The sequence below is a fragment of the Acomys minous genome, assembly GCF_964271855.1.
Source record: "Acomys minous genome assembly, chromosome: 13".
Taxonomy (NCBI): Eukaryota; Metazoa; Chordata; class Mammalia; order Rodentia; family Muridae; genus Acomys; species Acomys minous.
In genome coordinates, this window is record NC_140495.1 from 109116073 (window position 1) to 109137423 (window position 21351).

Below are 21351 nucleotides of genomic sequence, written 5' to 3' on the forward strand. Positions count from 1 at the left end.
ATGAAACAGGCATAAAAACTTGCCTCTACTGAACATGCACAGCCTCTTCTTATTACAACTCACAATATGGTCTAGAGCCTGGCTGCGTAAGGCTGGCCATAGTGACACACGCCTTTGATCATAGCACTCGGGGCACGGGCAGGGGCAGGGGCAGGTGGATTTCTGAGTTCTAAGCCAGCTTGGTCTACAGAGTGAGTCCAGGACCTCCAGGGCTCCAGGAGAAACACCGTAACAGGGAAGCAATGTCACCTCACTCAACTCTCACAGCCCAAACTCTGGCCTTCATATCAACCACCAGGCAGCAGAGGCCTGATGGCTGGAGGTGCACCCCTCTAACATTCGATGCTTTATGGTTTTGGGGATCAAGCCCAGGGTCTTACTCTGTTGGGCAGTCATTCTGTCACTGAGCTATCTCCTGCTCTTTTATTTTTATTTTTGGTTTTTCGAGACAGGGTTTCTCTGTGTAGCCTTGGCTGTCCTAGACTCACTTTGTAGACCAGGCTGGCCTCAAACTCACAGCGATCCACCTGCCTCTGCCTCTCAAGTGCTGGGATTAAAGGCGTGCGTCACCATGCTTGGCCTCCTCCTGCTCTTTTAAAAGTGTTATCAGGAATAGTTGTTTGATGAAATGCATTTTCTGCATCTGTAAAAATAACCAGCTTCCATGTCTAATGCACTAAACACGCTGTTGCTATAGCTTCTATATTAAGCTGCCCTCATTTTTGGATGGACATTATCTGCTGCCACCCGTGAGAGCCAGGCTGGTACACTCTGTGGGGCTGTGTCTGCTCTGAACATAACACTTGACTTTTCACATCTCTGTGTGTGAGGCCAGTCCACGTGCTCTGCCGTCTAGCACCTCTGCACCTGCACAGTGCCCGTGCTCTGCCGTCTAGCGCCTCTGCACCTGCACAGTGCCCGTGCTCTGCCGTCTAGCGCCTCTGCACCTGCACAGTGCCCGTGCTCTGCCGTCTAGCGCCTCTGCACCTGCACAGTGCCCGTGCTCTGCCGTCTAGCGCCTCTGCACCTGCACAGTGCCTGTGCTCAGTTAGGGTCAGGAACACACTGGGCTGCTGTCTACTCATTACTATCAAACATCGTTACTTGTATTATTTTAGAACTGTTTTTATTGTACTGTGTTCTGCCTTCATGCATGTCTGTGACCACCTGTGTGTCTGGTGCCTGTGAAGGTCTGAAGAGGGAATCAGGTTCCCAGGAACTGGAGTTAGGGATGGTTGAGAGCCAGCATGTGTCTGGGAGCTAAACACAGGTCTCTGCAAGAGCAGCAGGTGCTCTTAGCTATGAGCATCTCTCCAGCATACTCGATCTTTATTTGGGACTCAGGACTCCACAGTGAAACCATCTGGGAGGAGCCTTCAAGCCTGGGTGCTAGCAGCAACTTCATTACAGGAACATTTTGGAACCAAGGTCCATAGTAACTACAGCACAGGTAGAGCAGCCCATCACCCCCAGCCTCACTCTGAATAGGACAGAGACAAGACCCTAACAAGGGCCAAAACCAGCCAAAGTCTTAAATGCAGCAGGTTTTGTCCAAATAGAATCCGTAACAAAATAATCAGGACAGTGGACTGGTGATCAAGTTCATTAATTTAAAAAGTGCATTTTTAATTAACTTGAAGGTTGGGGGCACGCATGCCACCACACACCTGTGGAAGCCCAAGAACAACTTGTGGCCTACCACACAACAAGCACTTTACTCACCACAAAACACCCTAAAGTTTAATGACGTGACAGGAAAGAAAAAAGCCTCATCCCTCACAAATCAACCCAGCCCCAGGAAGTAAGGAAAGATCTCATCAACTAACTGTCAGAGTTGAGAGTTCTCCCCCTTTTGCTTTCTTTTGGGGGGGCTGGGGTGGTGGCAGGTTCTTGTCACACAGTCCAGGTTGGCCTCAAACTCACAGTCCTGCCCAACCTCCCAAGTACTGGCATTTCATGAACAATCCCATGGGCCTGTTGAGAAGTCTATAGAGGAGACACAGAGGCCAACGTAGAGGGGACACAGAGGTCACTGTAGAGGGGACACAGAGGTCACTGTAGAGGGGAGACAGAGGCCAATGTAGAGGGGAGACAGAGGCCAACGTAGAGGGGACACAGAGGCCAACGTAGAGGGGACACAGAGGCCAGCGTAGAGGGGACACAGAGGCCAACGTAGAGGGGAGACAGAGGTCACCATAGAGGGGAGACAGAGGCCAGCGTAGAGGGGACACAGAGGTCAGTATAGAGGGGACACAGAGGCCAGCGTAGAGGGGACACAGAGGCCAGCGTAGAGGGGACACAGAGGCCAGCGTAGAGGGGACACAGAGGTCAGTATAGAGGGGACACAGAGGCCAGCGTAGAGGGGACACAGAGGTCAACGTAGAGGGGACACAGAGGTCAACATAGAGGGGACACAGAGGTCAATGTAGAGGGGACACAGAGGTCACTGTGGAGGGGACACAGAGGTCACTGTGGAGGGGACACAGAGGTCACCCTTCAGTCTTTTCCTTCTGAACTGTCTACCTGGTTTTCCTGAGACCCAGTCTCTCTCACTTGGATCTGAAGTTCAGTGATTAAGGCAGCTGGGGTAGCCGACAAAGCCCAGTGGCCCCTGTCAACCCTCCACCCTCAGCTGCTTATGTAGGTGCTGGGAACTGAACCCAGAGGTCACATGATTGCATGCCAAGCACTTTACTGACCTGAACCATCTTCTTGGCCCCTTTATGAGATCATCTTAAAAGGCAAAAAGAACACAAAGTATGCCCACTGTGACTGATTTTACACCTATCAGATCAACAACAACAAAAGGAATGATCAAGTGTTCGTGAGAACCAGCACGCCACTGGTATAAGCTGAAGTTAGTAAACTCTTTTGGGAAGACAACTTGGCAACATTTCTGAAAACTAAAAATAGAATTCACTTTGAGCCAGCAACTCCACTGCCCGGCAACTGTCCAACAGAAACATTTGTCCATGTGCAGAAAAATGCATGCTTACATAGGATCGCTTCACTAGCCGAGTGAGAGTCTACAAACCCAAGCACAGCAGCCGGCACGCAGTTAATGCTGGTGGACCCACAGAACAAAACATGCCCCAGCCATTAACAATAAAGAGGAAAGTTGGGCTTGTTCATCCTGACCCAAGCGCAGCAAGCTGAAGGCACCAGAGAAGCATCCACTTCAACCAACACAGGACACACGCTCTGTAAGTGGGTGAACGCAGAATTGTGTTCATAAAGAGCTGCTCTCAATGGCGACCTCGGGGGGCACTGCAGAATGGTGACCAGGACCTCCATGTTGGCGCAGTACCATGCCGTGGCGCTCAGAACGTCAGCAGTCGTGCTGAGCTATCACACCCAGGGCTTCCATAAGGAGGCAAAGGCACGGGGTGAAGGCCCCTCCAGAAGGGAGCTTTATGTAAGGGATGACTGTAAGGAGCCACAGAAACAGCCAGCAGAGAACGAGCCTAAGTCAGTGAGAGAACACCTGTACTTCACACACCCAAGACAGTCTGACACATGAACCACACATGGACTCAACTGACTGCAATGAAACAGAAGAGACATGAAAACATGTCTTTACTACTGTAACAGGGCCTCATGCAGCCCAGCATAGCCTGGAACTCCTCCTCATCAAAAGCTGGGATACCAGGCTATTTTACACAAGACATAGGGGTGAACAGGTAAACGAAAAAAATGTTCACTGTCACGAACTATTAAGGAAGTGCAAACTTGAACCTATGTGACATTATTCTGTGTCTTTCAGAACAGTCATCACAAAAAACAAGAACCATAAGAGTTGTCAAGGACGTAAAAAACACTCCTGGCACTGCTGGTGGGAGTGTAAAGTCACTCCGCCATGTGGAAAACAATATGGATGTCTTTAAAACATAATGCTAGAAGTATACCATGCCCCAGCAATACCACCACTGTGTATGAGCATCTCCACAAAGCAATGAACAGAGGGTGCTTAGTGCCCTGCACTTAGTGCTGTTATAGTAGCCAAAGCAATGAACAGAGGGTGCTGAGTGCCCCACACTTAGTGCTGATATAGAAGCCAAAGCAATGAACAGAGGGTGCTGAGTGCCCCACACTTAGTGCTGATATAGAAGCCAAAGCAATGAACAGAGGGTGCTGAGTGCTGCACACTTAGTGCTGTTATAGAAGCCAAAGCAATGAACAGAGGGTGCTGAGTGCCCCACACTTAGTGCTGTTATAGTAGTCAAAGCAATGAACAGAGGGTGCTGAGTGCCCTGCACTTAGTGCTGTTATAGAAGCCAAAGCAATGAACAGAGGGTGCTGAGTGCCCTGCACTTAGTGCTGTTATAGAAGCCAAAGCAATGAACAGAGGGTGCTGAGTGCCCCGCACTTAGTGCTGTTATAGTAGTCAAAGCAATGAACAGAGGGTGCTGAGTGCCCTGCACTTAGTGCTGTTATAGTAGCCAAAGCAATGAACAGAGGGTGCTGAGTGCCCCGCACTTAGTGCTGTTATAGTAGTCAAAGCAATGAACAGAGGGTGCTGAGTGCCCCGCACTTAGTGCTGTTATAGTAGCCAAAGCAATGAACACAGGGTGCTGAGTGCCCCACACTTAGTGCTGTTATAGAAGCCAAAGCAATGAACAGAGGGTGCTGAGTGCTACACACTTAGTGCTGTTATAGAAGCCAAAGCAATGAACAGAGGGTGCTGAGTGCCCGCACTTAGTGCTGTTATAGTAGTCAAAGCAATGAACAGAGGGTGCTGAGTGCCCCACACTTAGTGCTGTTATAGAAGCCAAAGCAATGAACAGAGGGTGCTGACTGCCCTGCACTTAGTGCTGTTATAGTAGCCAAGACCCAGAACCAACAGGAGGCCCATTTCAGATGAGCAGGGAAAGCAAGCGGAATGCTACTCAGCCTTGCAACAGAAGGAAATCTTGTCATTGCATGGAGGACACTATGCTCAATGAAATGGGCTGGGCGCACACGGTACCAACTCACTCAGATGCAGACACATCTCTGTCTGAAGTGGAGCTTCGGGTGGCCCTGAGAGTCCTTCCATGTGTACATTTCACCTCACTGGAGCATGAATATCCACCCACGTCATACTTGCCAGTTAAAAGTGAGTTACAAGGAAGTGAGGAAAGTGGGATCTGAGTGAGCTGACATGCTCCACCTTGAAGTCTGGACCCCCCTGCACCTTCCACATGAGGACCACCAGCACCTTTCCTAGCCATTTCGCCCGCCTGCCCTCCCTCCCTCCCTCCCTCCCCCTTGGTTTTTCAAGACAGGGTCTCTCTGTGCCGCACAGGCTGTCCTGGAATCGCTTTGGAGACCAGGCTGGCCTCGAACTCACAGAGTGCTGGGACCGTGGGCGTGCGCCACCACACTGGTTCCTTTCCTGGTCTGATTATACTTGATGATAAAAGGCGGGTGGAAAGGAGGCGCCTGGACATGCTAGAAGAGACAACGCTAATGATACAAGGGTGTCTAGTAGGTGATGTGGCCATCAGCGTGCCAGAGTGAGCCACAGGCCAAACTGGTGACTTCTGGGTCCTACTGGAATGCAATGAGGGAACTGGAAACAAGGCGTCGCACAGCCACACCAGCGCAGCAGCCGCCAGGCGCCAGCTACCTCCTGTTGAACTTGGGCGGGCGAAGAGCCCGCCAGCATCCCCCTGCTCCTCAAGACTACACTGACCTCCCTCAAAACTACCTCATCCCTCTTTCTCTGACCTAGAGAGTTTGGGGTCCAGGGAACAGATGAAGCAAACAAACTCCAACACAGAAAAAGGCCTGTGGTCGCCCTGTTTGGAGTTCAGCTCTGGACAGGATGGCCGCAGCGTCCTCTCCACCCAACGTCCTTCCTTCTTGGCAGCTCAACAAAAGAGCTGTTTACAAACCTTGGTCTTCCTCCCTGATGCAGCTGTCCTCAAACAGTGAGCCCTGGAGGGCTGCTTACTCACAACACAGCACAAGGAAGGTGAGGGCCGGATCTAAAAGCAGCCCAGAACACTGCTAAACAAAGCCACTTGCTGGCAGGCTCCGTGGAGGCTGTGTGTCCTGGACAGAATCCTTAGCATCCTGAGGGTAGCGGCCGCCCAGGTTCAGGGTCTCCATCCTCAGCAGCCTGGCTCCAAAGCTCACCCCTATCCACGTAGCTGGCACACCATACTGATGGCCCCCCAAGACCTTCATCATTTGAAATTTCCAGAAACTTGAGCCAGATTCACAGCACTAGGGTTGAGGGTCTGATGTGCACCAAGAGACGTTTCACAAGTGCTGAAGCAGCCTTGTCCTACGCTTCGGATGCACCCACCTTTAGAGACGTGAAGAGAGAAAGGAAACACACGCAGGTGTGGGCCTTCTTGGGCTCCAACCCTCGCCTCAAAGCCTCTCCACCCCCAGTCCTCGCAGCAGTCCCACCTGTAGGCGCAGGCCTGGGCTAATGGGACAGGTGAGGTGACGCAGGGCTGGCTAGGGGGCTACTCACACACATGTTGAACATGCAAAGCGTGGTCCCACACAGAAGGCAAGCTAGGAGCTGGAAAGGTCCTTCATCTCATGTGAACACGAGTGTTTCTACGCACAGGTTCACGGGCTTGATGTGCACGCAGGACCAGAGGCCCACATCGGGCGTCTTCCTCTCTTGCTTGTCGCCTTGCTCCTCTGAGACAGGCTCTCTCACTGGGGCTGCAGTTCACAGGGTTGGTTAGGCTGCTTGGCCCTTGAGTCCCCAGCATCCCCGTGTCTGGCCCTACAGCTGCAGTGTGTAGCAGCACTCCCAAATCTTACGTGGTGCTGGGGATTGGAACTCAGGTCTGCGTACATGCATAGCAAGGGCTTTACCCACTGAGCCATCTTCCTAGGGGAAGCCTTCACCTCAAAGTAAGATCCTGCCCCATGGCCCACTTGGCCCTCTCCAAACCCAAACAGGAAGCTGCCAGACTCTTTGCTGGAGACACAGTGACTCCATAGTAAAGTCAGTGAGGCAGATTTGGGAGGGTCTTCTAGCCTGTATCACGATATGGAGTATCCCTGACAAGCTCTCCTAGCCCCTGCACAGTGTCCAGTCAGCTTCTTAGCCTCAGCCTCACGCAAGTACAGACAACAGCCAGGGATCCTAGGCACTAAGGAAGCCTTCAGTGTGGGGGGCAGCACCAGACACAGGGGCAAACAGATAGGAGCCCAGAAACCCTCAAAAACAACACATCACACAGAACAAGACAGAAGAAAAACAGGAAACAGTCAGTGAAAAGTTCTTGGAAACTAGAAACGTTTGCAGAAGTTTAAACTATAGAGCACAAATGACAAAGCTGAAAAGAATCAGAAAGAAAAAACAAGGCCGGGCGTGGTGGCGCACGCCTTTAATCCCAGCACTCGGGAGGCAGAGGCAGGCGGATCGCTGTGAGTTCGAGGCCAGCCTGGTCTACAAAGTGAGTCCAGGATAGCCAAGGCTACACAGACAAACCCTGTCTCGAAAAACCAAAAAAAAAAAAAAAAAAAAAAAAAAACAAGACAGAAATAGGAAAGACCAGAAGAAGACTTGAGAGTTCTAGAAGAAGAAGAAAAAAGACACAAAGAAATAACCTAAGAAGAAAAAAACTGGTCGGGAGTGGTGGTGCATCCCAGCACTGAGCTGGGGAGGCCAGCAGCTCTACCCAGCAAGCTCCAGAGCTGCACAGCGAGACTCTATCTCTACATAACACAAAGAATAAAAGGAAGACAGCTCTGGCTCAGTGGTGGACTGCACCCCAACATGCCAAGGCTCCAGATTCAGTCCCCAGGCATACACGCACACTAGCACATGCATGCATGCACACAGAGCTTTTGGGTTTTTGTTGGTGGTGGTAGATATTTATTTATTGACCAGAGCTTTTGTGTAGGCTCAATTTTTTTTAACCAATATATTTTATTAACAACTTAGTGACCGAGCCTACGTCACTTATAACCCGACTAACCAAAACAATAGGAAATGAGGATTAATGGACATAATAACAAAACCTTAAGGATATCAGTTCTGAGGAACGATTCTCCGGGTGTGAGCCGCAGGATTTCTTCTGCTGGAACCTGGGGTACCCAGAACCCAGAACCTCAGCAGGAGCTGGAGCCCCGAAGTCTTCCCTCAAGCGGTTCTCTCTAGGAGCGTCTTGAAGTGCAGCGATGAACAGCCAAAACTATCCCAAGTCTCCAAAAAGCCCTGCTGCCAGTTCTGGCTCATTTATATATCTCCTCCCAGAGCCTGTTCACGGGGTCTTTTCAGCTGGCAACAATTAAGCTCCTGCACGAGGTGGTTGCTCTTCTAGTGAATTAACCTCACCTGTTCTCTCACGAGACTGTTCCGATCCCACACTTGGGATCCTAAACACCAGGTTTATCTCTCCTTCACTTTTGGATTTTGAATACATAGGACAAGGCTATCCCAGATTCTAGAGAGAAAATAGCAGCTCAATGTGAGATTTCTTCTCAGTACTTCTGGGAGGCCTGAGTCCGAGGACAATGCCTCTAAACTTTTCATGCGAACAAGGCCCACCCTGCCTGGACCTCTCCAGCAGACACACTCTTGTCAGTGCTCAGTGTAAGACACTTTTAGATGTCTGACATCTCAAAGTTAATCTTCCACACCTTCTCAGGAAGAGAGTTAGAGCTACTTACACACACACACACACACACACACACACACACACACACACACACACACACACGAGCAATGAGAAAGGGTAAGCTGGGTATGCAGGAAACCAGGCCCAGCCTCAAGATTAACCAGGAGGACCACGGATGGCAGGGGCACAGCCTGCCGCAGATAGTGACATCCTCCGGCCTGGGATGTGGGAACTCTGAAGGGATTTAACTACAATGGCCGTGGTTTTGGAAGTCAACTCAGAAAACCACGAGGTCATTAATGAATCACACAGGAAAAAGAAGCAGGAGTGCTGCATTCTAGTCAGCTCAGCAGATGAACGACCAGGACCACCTCAGCAACACCTGCACGGCAGCGACAAGGGAGGAGCTACGGCCTCCCCTTCCATAGCCAAGACCACCGAGCAAAGCGGAACTTCGTCTAGAGGAGCAGGCTGGACTGACAGCTCTGCGAGTACAAGGAACGAGCTCAGGTTCCCAGACCCTCTGCAAAAGCCAGCAGTGGTGGCACGCACCTCTGAGCTCAGGAGGAGGAGCGGGAGAGCATTAGGGCAGCGGCTGCACTGTGGTGGGAAGGGCAGCAGGGAGGACAGGGCTGGCAGGCGGGGGACAGAGGACTGAGGAGTCCTGAGGCTGCCTGCTCAGCTAGAGGGTGTAAAGCCAGCTTGCCTGGGCATGCTGCGCTGTGTATTTTGTTGCCGACATTTATCGGGCAGCGCCAATGCTGAAGGTCTTTCCCTCCAGAGGCAAACAACACAGAGAGAAAGGCTGTGCCCACTTCACCTGTGCACACACAGCCTGGTGGAGGAAGGCGGGCCGAAGGACAGACACATGGGTGACATCCATTCTGCTCTGCACTTTACTCCCAGCTGGCAGTGTGGGGAGACATGGCACACACTGACAGGCTTCTGGGGAGCAAGGACCATGTGGAAACTCTTGGTGCCTCTTCTGGGGTCAGGCAGGGAAACACCATTCCCTGTGCCCTGCTTGCTGACGGTGATGGGGAGGGAAGCTGCTGTGCCTCTGGAGCAGAAGACGGGGCGGCCTGAGAACACACCACAGGGTGAGTCCCCGGAAGCCTCCTACTGCGCTAAACACATTTTTGTAAGCCACACTTCCCCACTGGTTCACACTGTTGTTTGGAACATTTATCTTTGATGTAACTGAACTTCTCCCAGCAACACGTCATGACCTTCAAACATTCAGAGTTTCTGGTCCACAGCTGCACACAGGCAAGTGTCTGCTCCTTCCAGGAGAATGGCCTCCAGGGCTCACACACGAAGTGTGGCTCCTCCATGTCTTCACTTGCTGTGTGCCGAGACAGCAGACTCTGCCTGCCTTGGCCAGGGTGCTCAGCAGCTTGGGGGTCAGGGGAGCCACTGCTTTATTCTGAGGGTTTGATTTAAAAGACACACGCAAACGGGAACCTCCTGCCAAGAGAGCAAGGGTGCCATGGTGGTTGACTGGAACCGCACTAGGACGCCGAGGGACACAAGAGTGAGGGGTCAGCAACAACTTCAACAGATGCTTGGCGCACAGGTTTCTGTGTTTCTCAGAGTACCTACTCTCCCCTGCTTCTCCCTGCCACACCCCTGCAGCCTCTTCCACCCTAGCACAGGGTGAGGCAGGAGAAGCGCCTCCTCAGGGCCCCTATGCTGCTTCCCCTGGTCAGCCAGGCCTCCCCATAAAGAGCAGGGTCACTGTACTCAGCCACCCTCAGGACCACCTCACTGCAGAGCAGGTCACCACTGTGACTGCCTCTCTCACCAGACCACAGGAGCTCAGGGCAGGCCCGGGGAATCTTATTCACCACTGTATCTTCACTGCCAGTGAAGTGCTGTACTGAGTACCTTCAACACCTCAGTTATTTAAAGAAGGAGGACTGGAGAGATGGCCCAGCGGTTAGGAGCACCGGCTGTTCTTTCAGAGGACCAAGGTTCAACTCCCAGCAACCACATGGTGGATCGCATTGTTTACAACTCAAGTTCCAGGAGACACCTCCTTCTGGCTCTGCAGGCACCCGGCACTCGTATGTTTGGAAGCCAACACCCATACACATAAAATATAAAGTTCAGAAAAGAATGACAAAACAGTTAGAGGAGAAAAGACAGCTCCATGGCAGGAGCGCCCTGTGCAGGCATGAGGACTGAGTTAGGACCTAGCACCTATGGACAGCTAGAAAGGGCCTGGACAGCCCTGGGAGGGCCGGTGAGGCAGGAGTCCTGCAGCGTGCTGGCCACCAGCCCAGCCCCAGGTTCAGGGAGACAGTGACAGAGGAAGAATCAGCATCAGACGTCCTCTTCCAGCCTCTCACGAAGGCAAGCACATGCCCTCTCCACACTACTGTGTGTACAAGCACTGCATTTGCACACACAGAGAGATTCAAGTGTTGCACTGTTTATAAGGAGTCATCCAGCCTCTTCTAAGTTAACTATTAGTAAACACTATTGCGCACGTCGCAAACTCGTGACAGTGAGGTGCTAGCCAGAACAGCAGTCTCGAGTCAGTGAACGCCAATCTTCCTGAGAGCTTTGAGAATGATTTACTCTGACTCGTCACAAGCCCAGTGGTCTTAGTCACCGGTTTAGGGGCGCAGCCTTTTCCACTTAGGTGACCATAAATCCTGAGCCAAGCCATCCCGGCTTCAGAAAGAGCAGCCCGGCCTGGCTGTGTGCGGCAGGCCCACCTCGCCCCAGCGCTCCCTACGCTCCACCACTGCCCAGCTGGACTTGAGTGCCCACTGTTCTGCGTGCTTGATTGCTTTATAAGGCTTTTGGGAAACAAGGTCCAGCCTGACCTCTAACCCAGCATGTAACTGAGGATGGCCCTCACCTCCTGATCATTCTGGCTACAGGCAGGGGAGGGGGGGGTCCCTCCTTCCCCTCACCCCTACAGCTCAGGACACGCCTCCTCAACGGGTGTGTGTGGGGGGGGGTCCCTCCTCCTTCCTCTAGCTCGTGCTCTCTCCTTGCTAGTTCCTCTGTCCTCCCATCTTGTTCTTTTTGCTTCTCTCCAGAGCCCTGGGAAAGCTGCGGAGTGCTGAGGATGAGAGCCATGTGCTGGCGGCACAGACTGGACCCCACAGGAGACGAGGAGGTGGCGGAGATCCACTGATGTGTCCAGAAAACCAATCAGCTGGCAGATGTCGTGACTTTAGGTTAAGAAGAACCAGTGCTATGATGGAGGGTATCAGCTGACCGTGTACTCTTAAAGTAGTCAGATAATAACCTTGTCTGGAGGAAGTTAAAATGACAATTTTCAATATAGAAATGACTCGTGCAAACAGGACTAGCACGTCTAAAGTGAGTGTCAGACACCAGGTCCTGCAGACACCACAGGTACTTCCTGAGTGCCACAGCTACAGTAGGGTTGTGACTGTGGCTACCAGGCGGATGGCAGAGGTCTGAAGTCGCTGCTCACACCCACCGGATGCTGGATTACCACATCAGATGCAAACTGCCGGGCGGTTTTCGTCTGAGCACTGAGATCCCCATGCCGACGGCGACATGGCCCTTGGAGTTGCTGTATTGAAGAAGTGGGATGGTAAGTGTGAAAACAAAACAGTAGATGCTAATGGGAGTGCACGCATTTTAAATGACGTTAGTGTTTAAATACGTGTAAACACTGTATCAGTGGAGAGTGAGTCAAGGCCGGAGTGTGCTGACGGGAGGCAGCAGCTTGGTTGCATGATGGGAGGCGCCTGCCTCCGTGTGGATAGTGAACCTCCCTCATGCCAACACAGCACACTGTTGGCCCTGACCAGTTCCGGGCATGAGGCGTGCATTACTCCTGTGTAAAACATGCACTGTGGTCTCTTCCCTGACTGGATTCTACGTTTATTTTTAGAGCCCCCTAGGCCTGCTCAGCTCAGGTTAAGAAAGAAACTTGCTAATTAGGCTGACCCCCAATACCTGAGCAAGTTTCTGGTCCCTGACTAAGGCCTTCAGCATCCTGCGAGGCCAGCTCCATCCTGACCTAGATGCCTCCACGCCCGTCCAGCCGTCGGCAGGCTGCAGTGTTTGCTGATGTGGAGTGATGCCCGATGTACACCTGTCTCTATGTCCCCTCTCCTCCCGCCCCACCCTCTACACCTGAAGCCAGGTCTAGTCCAGAGAGAGACAGGCTGCCGGGTATGAGCCATGGAGAGCAGGCACCGAAAAGGGCTCAGGGGACAGTTATGTCTGTGCCTTTCTAAAGGCCCCTGTGGTCCCTGATCTGCAGCCCCTAGAGGATGAGCATCCATCACTCTCCACTCTTCTGAAAGGAGTACCTGAGTCTCAAAGGAGTACCTGAGTCTCAAAGGAGTACCTGAGTCTCAAGGGCTGTGGGCAACACCTGCTCTGGAGACTTCAGATAAAGGGGAGGTAACCATGTGGGTCAGTGAGTTCACAGGTTGGTGGATCTGAGAAGTCCCTGCAGGAACTGAGAGACAACTGGGCTTAGGAGAAGTGAATGGCAGGCCAGCAGGGAGACCCTGTCCTAGTAAGGGACACCATGACCATGGCAAACTTTAAAACAAAAAGCCATGTAACTGGGCTGGCTGACAGCTCAGATGTTTAGTCCACTGTCATCATGGTGGGACGCACACTCGCACACAGACAGGCATGCTGCTGGAGGAGCTGAGAGTTCTACATCAGGATCGGCAGGCACCAGTGAGACACTGAGACTGCCTTGAGCATCTGGGACCTCAAAGCTGCCCCTGCTGACACACCTCCAACCAGGCCAGACACACCTACTCCAACAAGGCCGCACCTCCTAACAGTGCCACTCACTAGGGGCCTGTAGGCCACTTTGATTCAGACCACCACTGTGCCCAAACCTGACGGAGATGCTTCCCTTCCTGAGACAGCTCACAGATTTGTCTTTTTCATCTGTGTTTTCAAAGTCACCTTCTTACTTGAATCACCCCCAAAATGACTGCACCTGCCTCAAGTCAACAACCGAGAAACATTTTCCAGAAGTTTTTACTATGTCAAGGGCTCATCCAGTCAAGTTTTGCTCAGAGCCTCCTGGGCTGCCCTACGGAACAGCCCTTCAGCCTGCACACAAGGACGGCCAACCCAGCACTGTCCTGCCACCAGCAGGGCCAGCACCCCAGGCCCACGCTCATGGCTATCAGCTCTGTGTGCCTGTGTCTCAGGGCCAGCACCCCAGGCCCACGCTCACGGCTACCAATCAGCACTGGGTGCCTGTGTCTCCGCATGCAGCTCTCCCCACTCAGCTCACACTGTGAAATCTCACGCTCCCTCTGAGGCCCCCACCGCAGCATTATCCTGCTGTGCAGGCTGTTAGCCGCTGGGTGCTCAGCTCTCTAGACCTGCACACATTCGGTCCTGATCCCTGACACTTAAGATGTCTGTCCAGTCTCTTTACAGGTGGGAATGGCCACCCTGGACAGCAAGGGCGGCTGTTAAGTGGCCGAGCAACTGGAAGCAGGTTTCTCACTTTTCAGGAATGTTCCTCCCATTACACGAGGTGAATTTCTTTCTGCCTGCAGCCACCTCTGACCTCTCACTTTGTGATGTGACTTACACCAGTCTAACTCAACGGTTCTCAACCTGTGGGTCAGAACCCCATGGGGGGGGGGGCCAGGGTCACCTAAGACCACTGGAAAACACAGACATTTACATCACGAATCATAACAGTAGCAACATTAGCTATAAAGTTAGAGCAAGAACGACTTTACGGCTGGGTCTGCACAACCAACCTGAGGGCTGCGTGTGCGAGCGGATGTGGTAGGAAGGCTGGGAGCCTCTGGCCTAACCCTTTACTATAGGGGACGTCTGAAGAGAAGGTGTGAGGAGCTTTCTGGGGCTGTGAAGAGCAAAAGGGGCGGGCAGGGAATGTCTTTGGGCTCTTAGAAAAAGCTGCAGGGCTCGGCGGATGTGCAGCAGGAACCCCAGAGAGAGCTGGCTCTGGCTGCCTGGCACCTGGCTCTCATCAAGTGTTGTACTCAAGTGCCAGCCCCTCGCCCCCATCCCACCTCTGCGCTGCTTCCGGGAAGCCAAGGGCCCCGCGGCAGGCTGTTTCCTTGCTACACGCTGCATTTATTCCTGAAATAGCTGAATAGGTTACACAGATTCTGCTGCCTTAAGCTCTTCTGTTTAAACTACTTTTTCAATAAGTTATTTCTCCATAATTTACTAAGTCATCTTAGCTGTAACTTCCGTTAGTGAAAACAGCTGAACAAGGCAAATGACTCTGGAACAACAAAACCGGATTTGGTTTAACCAAGTCCAGGTTCCTCTGGCTCGCTTTGTCTTTATTTGTGATGTGTTTAAATTTAGCTTAATCCCGGGTCCTGTCTGTTTCAGGGACCCCAGGATCTGTCTTTAATCAGTGGCCCGAATCTGCTGTTTGTCAAATTCTTCATCAAGCTTCCTCAAAAGAATAGCGGCACTTCTAGAGCGAGCGCTCCTCTGCATGGCCAGGCTTGGCAGACGCGCTTCTGCAGCAGTACGTGGTGGGCAGCATCTGCTAGTGGAGGCGTGAGAGACGCCGTCACGTGCAAAGACAGGAAAGCAGTTTCCAGGTAGATGTGTCCCTACAAATAGCTATTTTCCCTCCAGATTGTAAGTTTACAGGAGGCAGGTGGTCATGATCCAACACGGGACAGATGGAACTCCAGGTGTGAGGACCGAGGGATGCTCATCACGCTGACAAGGCTGGACAGGTGAAGAAACTCCAGTGACGGTGGCACTTGTACTGGAAACACAAGAGGGCAACAGGCCTCTGTGGACTAGACTGTCACAGCAGGTGCCAAATAGGGAAATAAGAATTTGCAGTGTACAAACTTTAACATGCTCAGTGGTGTGGCATCGCCCCACAAGGACACAGAGGCATCCTGGGAACAAGAATGGATGCTCTCTGCTGACTTGTTAACTCTGTACTCCTTCCTCCCACTCACAATGTACCTCAATCTACGGCATGAGACTTAGTTAAGTGTAGGTTCATAAAATGTCTGAAAACCTGGGACTGGAGAAATAGCTCAGCAGTTAAGAGCACTAACTGCTCTTCCAAAGGACCCGGGTTCAATTCCCAGCACCCACATGGCAACTCACAACTGTCTGTAATTGCAAGATCTGACACCTTCACACAGACATACATGCAGGCAAAACGCCAATGCACATAAAATAAAAATTAAAACAAAACAAAACAAAACAACTTGTGACAACTCAAGGAAGTCTATGGATGCCGTAAAGCCCTCATGATGTGTCTGTCTTGGCTGCGAAGCGTGCGCCTTTAAGAGCAGTCTAACAATTGCTGGTTAGAAACAGTAACAATTCAAAGCCACACGTTATATTCTAAACTATAATATGAATCACGCCTTGGCCTTTTAGCTAAGACCAAGTGTAAACTATAAGTGAACCAAAACCCCACGCTACAGATTATTGCTCTGAGAAAACAGAAAACATTCAATCTGATCAACACAGTCCAGGCTGACTATGAAAGCACAACTTAACATTAGTGAGCAGGAATCAGAGGCCACAACTGAACATTAGTGAGCAGGAATCAGAGGTCACCACTGAACACTAGTGAGCAGGAATCAGAGGTCTCCACAACTGAACACTAGTGTGAGCAGGAATCAGAGGTCACCACTGAACACAAGTGAGCAGGAGTCAGAGGCCACAACTGAACACTAGTGAGCAGGAGTCAGAGGTCACCATAACTGAACACTAGTGTGAGCAGGAATCAGAGGTCACCACTGAACACTAGTGAGCAGGAATCAGAGGCCACAACTGAACACTAGTGTGAGCAGGAATCAGAGGTCACCACTGAACACTAGTGAGCAGGAATCAGAGGCCACAACTGAACACTAGTGAGCAGGAGTCAGAGGTCGCCACTGAGCTCAGAGACAGAAGAGCCGGTAAGATAAGCGAGTGAGATACCCAGCTATCCCACACCCGAGGAACTTCCAGGAAGTGAGCGAATGCCTTAGAGTTAGAAGCCTCAGCCTCCAGGTTCCCTGAAGCAGCAGCAGATATGAATCCTCTGGATCTACTTCATTCCTTCTCTCTACAAAATGCAAATGCCCGCCTCAGAAAGCTCTACTGACCATTTAGAGGAAATAGTACTAGTTGCTTGTCCTCCCTTCCAGAAAAGGGAAGCAGAGAGGACACAGCTAACTCATGCTGTAGAACTGGCAGCGCTCTAATGTCCAAATCATAAAGCAATTTAGAAGAAAGGAGAACAGCAGCCACGGTGCTGTGGTGAAGCAGGGGTGTGTGTGTTTGAGGCCAGCCTGGGGTACAAAGTGAGACCATGTCTCAAAGAAAAGAAAAGAAAGGGAAATGAGGGCCCACTATCTGCAATGACATGAATATAAAAATCAGCAACAAGAGGCAAGCCAATCAAACACAGAATTACACACCATGGCGAGCGCATTTAACTGTAGGTCCAGTATCAACATCCACAGTACAGGGCTGGCGAGGCGGGTGGGTGGGTAGAGAGGCTTGCTGCCAAGGCTGATGACCTGAGTTTGCTCCCCGAGACACCCAAAACTCATTCAACACAAACATCTTCAGAACATAAGGACTAGAAAGAAACCTCCTTAACTTGTGGGAGAGTTCTCAATGGGAGCTGGAGAAACAGGAAGAGCGCTGCTTGTGTGGAGGGCCTAAGTGGGGTCCCCAGCACCCCTTATCTGATAGCTCCAGCCCCAGGGAGATGCAGTGCCTCTGGCCATGCAGACACTGGCACATGCACTTATACACATACACAATTAAAATGAATGCACACTCGGGAGGCAGAGGCAGGTGGATCACTGTGAGTTCGAGGCCAGCCTGGTCTACAAAGTGAGTCCAGGACAGCCAAGGCTAACACAGAGAGACCTTGTCTCGAAAAACCAAAAAATAAAATAAATAAATAAATAAAAATAAAATGAATGCAACAGAATGTTAGTATAAGCTTATAAATGAGTCTAGACGCTGCTGCCATACGTCCTCATGGCGAGAAGCTGCGTGCTCTCCTAAGAGAAGGGCACGGTGTGGGCGTCCTCCTCACCACGTCAGCTATAACAGTGGAAGTCCTAACACAGCAGATGGTGCACATGCACACAAAACAAAAGCTTTAAAAATAGGAACAAGACAAGCCAGGTGTGGTGGCACGCACCTTTAATGCCGCCAGCACTCTGTGGGTAGAAGGTGGGCAATCTCTATGCATGAGGCCCTGGTGGGCACAGTGAGTCCCAGGCCAACCAGGGATCACATGGAGTCAGACCCTGTCTGTAGATAAAATAAATCTTCTAAAAATGTATCAATATTTGTTCCCAAATATACTAGTGTGTGGAAGAAGGAATGTTCACGTGTCTATTTGTGTGTGTGCACATGTGTGTGTGCATGTGTGTGGAGGCCAGAGGTTCACACTGAGTACCTCACGCTCTCTTCCTTGTTTAGACAAGGCTCCCCACTGGACCCTGAGCTCACCTGCCTGGCTGGCTGCTGGTCACTAAGCTCTAAGGACCCTCCCTGCTGGACCCTGAGCTCACCTGCCTGGCTGGGTGCTGGTCACTAAGCTCTAAGGACCCTCCGTCTTCACCATGCAGGACAGTTATGAGCCTGGCCCAACACAAACTATAAACTTACTTAAAAGAAAGGGGTTTGTCCTGTTTTGTGAGACTTATCATAAATGCTGACTGACTGAGGTAGTTCCTGGGCATGAACTCCAGAGAGCCCACCACGCTCAGCTAGCCTGGTTCCTTATAGGAGCAGCTTGAGTCAGATCTCAGAGCTGAGTCAGGATGGTCACCATCAGAGAACCTGACCCATCTGTTATTAAAGAAGGACTTTTAGTGCTCGGGGCAAAGGCTTCACCTGTAATCCCATCACCTGAGCAGCCTGAGACAAGAGGATGGCCCTGAGTTCAAAACCAGCCTGGACCACATAGTCAGATCCTTTTCAAAAAAGAAAATAATCCTGAGTTCTGGGACTAAAGGCATGTAGCACTGTGTCCAGCTTCTCGTGATTTTTAAAGAAAACCAATACAAGATGCTGAGAGGTGGCTCGGCAGTTACGAACACAGACTAGCCTAAAGTTTGGTTCTGGGAGGCCATGTTTGTGCAGCTTACAAATGTGTGTAACTCTAGCTTAGGAGATACACTACCCCTGGTCTCCATGTATGTCCACAGGAATGCACAGTTAAAAATAATCATAACACTTAAAAACATCAACAATGCATTAAGTATAAAAAGCATAGAGGCAGGCCAGGTGTCACCACTGAAACAAGCACAGACTATTTGTATATGTACAGAGAAATAATTTAATTTCTTAAAATGTTATAGGGATCCAAAGTATAAGGATATTTTATAAATTTTATAGTTTGACTTTTTAATTTTAATTTATTATAATTTATTCAGATTACATCCAGAATGTTATTCCTTCATTTATATCTTCCTGTTCCTACCTGCCCTCTCTCTTCCTTGAATTTTTTTTCTAACCAAGAAGGCATATTACTTAATTTAAATGGGTTTTATATTTTAGGAAAAGTTCAAATCATCAACATTTCTATCTTAGTTCATTTGATTTTGTATGAAACATGTACAAAAGGCAATCTTATGAAGAATCATCAGAAAATATATTCCTCTATTCTACAGACTGATGCAAATTGAATCATGTCACATTTCTGGTTTTCATCCAAAATTATGTGCAGATTTCCATAGGTGCTTCAAGGACAGAAGCCCTTCTGAACACACTAGAACATTCTGCATGCTGACTGAATACATGTTTCAAGCAAGAGAGAAGGAAACAGCACACTGCAGTCTACTCCGTTCACCTCCAAGGTGCCCAGCTGCACCACTCACCCAGCCAGCCAAGGGCACACGCTGCAGCTCTGCCTCAGCTCCATGTCCAGGCGCTGTTTCCAGCCCAATGCATGCATGGAGCCCACTGTGCAGACACAATGCCCTCATCAGCAGACTCCCTGCTTACACCCAGGCTGCTGATCTTGCAACTACTCTTGTTGCAAAAAGCAACTGAACAGTCTGAGCTGCCAACTCTGGAAATGTTTGTGGCCATGTCTTCTGGACCAGGATGGCAGACCCCAGCCTGAGCCACAGGGCCTCCTCCAAACCTCACATAGCTGTAGCCACTCCCTACATGCTGGGACACAGGGTGAAGAGGCCACAGGAGGAAAATGTCCTGGTGCTCCCGCTCTGCCGGGGCTGGCTTCTGCCCATCTTCTAAGCAGGCTGGGGAACCATGTGAATAAATGGCGACCATTGGCAGCCCTGACCACTTGAAAGCAAAAGAAGGCAGCTAATGACTTCACCACAGCCCAGGTCAGGGTACTGCTAAAACAAACCAAGTTCACAATGAAATATGTGCTAAATGCACACAGCAACAAGATGAAAGAAATGCATTCTGATTGGCTGCAGCCTGTGGGATGAAGGGCCTGCCCCGGAGGAAGGACTCTCAAGACACCGGGGTCAATCACTGCTCTGCAATGTGCCGGCTGGTGGCGAACATATACTTCTGTCTCTACTGGACTATTCCAACATCTTCTGAGTTGTTTGTGAAACAACTGTACTCATCAAATAAAAGAGCCCCAAATAAGTGCCCTGGGCCCTTATGCCATCTAAAAACAATTTTAAGGAGGTGCTCAGGCAGGAAGATAAAAGTGTTCAAGCTGGCCTGGACTACACAGTGAGACACATCTCAAAAAATAATACATAAACCAGGTGTGGTGGCGCACACTTTTAATCCCAGCACTCAGGAGGCAGTAGTAAGCGGATCTCCGTGAGTTCGAGGCCAGCCTGGTCTACAAAGTGAGACCAGGACAACGTGTGTGTGTGTGTGTGTGTGTGTGTGTGTGTGTGTGTGTGTGTATGTGTGTGTGTGTGTGTGTGTGTACACATATAGAAAGAAAGAAGGAAAAACTACTAAATGTTCTAAAGTGTAATACTTAGGAGGTTTTTTCCCCCATTTGGTTTGAGATAGGGTTTCTCTGTGTAGTCCTGGGTGTCCTGGACTCACTCGTGTCTCTGGGTTTAAAGACAGAAGAGCACAAAGGCTACAGGAACAGGAGCTCACATGCTGCCCCAGTCCTCACTTTCTTTCATAGTCACTGCGATTACAAAAGTCTGACATCAGCAAGTCTGGGGGAGCGCTCTCTCTCTCTCTCTCTCTCTCTCTCTCTCTCTCTCTCTCTCTCTCTCTCTCTCTCTCTCCCTCCCTCCCTCCCTCCCTCTCTCTCTCTCCCTCTCTCTCTCTCAGCAGTTTTTATTGCAAGCTGGCATCACGGCAATCAGTGTCTGATGTGAAAACTAAAGACACTAAAAAGTGGAATGCAGGGCTGAGGGGACAGCTCAGTCAGTACAGCGCTTGCCTTGCAAACACAGTACCCGAGTTCCCTCCACAGAATCCACAGAGCCAGGAGGCAGGGCAGCCTGCTCCAATCACTGGACACCAGGGACAAGAGGAATATACACAAAGGCACACATGCACCTATGCAAACATATGCACACACTCACACACACATGGGGGGCAGCCCCTACGCCAGTCCAGAAAAATAAAAAAATGAAATCAAACCTTCTAACTAATAAAACTTCCTCTCACAGCCACTGCTTGTAGAAGGGAGGGAGAAACTGAGGAAAGAGATCTGAGCAACCACGGGAAGAGAAGAAGATAGGAAGGCTGGGTGGGAGTGCGAGAGAACAAGGCAGGACTGTTTGGTTCCGGCTGGGATGCGAATGGTATTTTCTTTAAACATCTCGGCCAAAACAAACAGGTCTCATAGTATAAG

General features: G+C 50.6%; 1 protein-coding gene and 1 long non-coding RNA gene across 8 annotated transcripts in view; one reads left to right on the forward strand and one right to left on the reverse strand.

Annotated features, from left to right (window-relative positions):
- ANKS1A (ankyrin repeat and sterile alpha motif domain containing 1A) overlaps positions 1-21351 on the reverse strand; it is a 155058-nt gene that overhangs the window by 95872 nt on the left and 37835 nt on the right. The window lies entirely within an intron of this gene.
- LOC311581693 lies at positions 10245-20812 on the forward strand. Its single transcript, XR_014773849.1, has 3 exons — positions 10245-11531; positions 11630-12156; positions 14928-20812. It is a non-coding gene; the product is annotated as an uncharacterized lncRNA (long non-coding RNA).